Source organism: Mus pahari, chromosome 9, assembly GCF_900095145.1.
Source record: "Mus pahari chromosome 9, PAHARI_EIJ_v1.1, whole genome shotgun sequence".
Classification (NCBI taxonomy): Eukaryota; Metazoa; Chordata; class Mammalia; order Rodentia; family Muridae; genus Mus; species Mus pahari.
In genome coordinates this window covers 48,649,658-48,650,942 of record NC_034598.1, presented here as the reverse complement: position 1 = coordinate 48,650,942, position 1,285 = coordinate 48,649,658, and positions in this window count along the sequence as shown.

Below are 1,285 nucleotides of genomic sequence, written 5' to 3'. Positions count from 1 at the left end.
AAAAAAAAAAAAAGGTGGGAGAACAAGAAAGGAAGGGAGTAGGGTTGGTGGTTTTAAAATTTTAATCCAGTGAAGTCAGTGAGGTGGTCCTGCAGGTGTCTGCCACTGACCCTGGCCTGGGTTTGATCCCCGGAAGCGTAAAGGTGGAAGGTGAAAAATATCTCCATAAAGTTGTCCTCTGACCTACAGATCATGCACACACAATAATAAAACATCCATTTCAGTGTATTATCTGAAAAATCACAGCACTTTTGTATTGTCCAAATAAATCTATATCCAATTTACATTTCCCTCATTTTCCCAAGAAAACACTTTTATAAAAAGGATTTGTGTATAGGTGTTTGTGCACGAGTCTATATGTGAGTGCCTGGGTGGGTCTGTACACAGGAGCAGGTGTGTGTGTGGGTCTGTGCACAGGTGCAGGTGTGTGTGGGTGTGGATCTCTGCACAGATAAAGGTGTCTCCTGGATAATTTACATCTAAACCTGGATTCAACCCAAGACCGCATTGTTATTGCTTCTCTCTTCCTCATTTGGACTCCTAAAGGGTAAACTTTGTTTGAGATTTAGTTAGTTAGCTTTCCCCACATACAACATGATCAGATGACAACTTGTTGGGGAATTATGGGACTGAACTGAAGTCACCAGGCCTAGTGGCAGTCACTTTTGCCCCAAGCCATTCTACAGACCCCATCCTTTTATTTATTTTCTTCTTTTTTTTTTGACACAGTGTTTAGTGTGGCCCAGGCTGGTCTTGAATCCCTCATTCTGCTACCTTTATTTCCCAGTTCTAGAGTGGCAAGTGTGTACCACAGTTTTAATTTCTGTTCTTTTGTTTAGGCAGGGTCTTGCTTTGAAGTGAAGCTAGCGTCTACTTGGGGTCACCATGCCTCAGCCTCCGTGACATGCACATGGCTTCTGCTTTACAAAGCCTGTACTGTGTATGCAGTGGTGGGAATGGAGGCAAGGCCTTGCACATACTGGGGAAGCAGCTCCACAACTGAGCTCTGTCCTGGGCTCCCTTTCAAAGTTGCCTGGGGAGGCCTTGAACTTGTGATCCCACCCACCCTTTTAGCCTCTGTGGAGGCCTGGCCCAGTAGTGTCCTTTAGTTCTGTTTCACTAAGCAAGAGTTTTGATTGAGGTTAACAAGTTCTGAGAATAGAAGACATCAGGAGAGAGCTTCATTTTGGGGACATCAGTATATGCTCAACCGTCCCACCGCTACACCAATATCTCTCTCTCTCTCTCTCTCTCTCTCTCTCTCTCTCTCTCTCTCTCTCTCTCT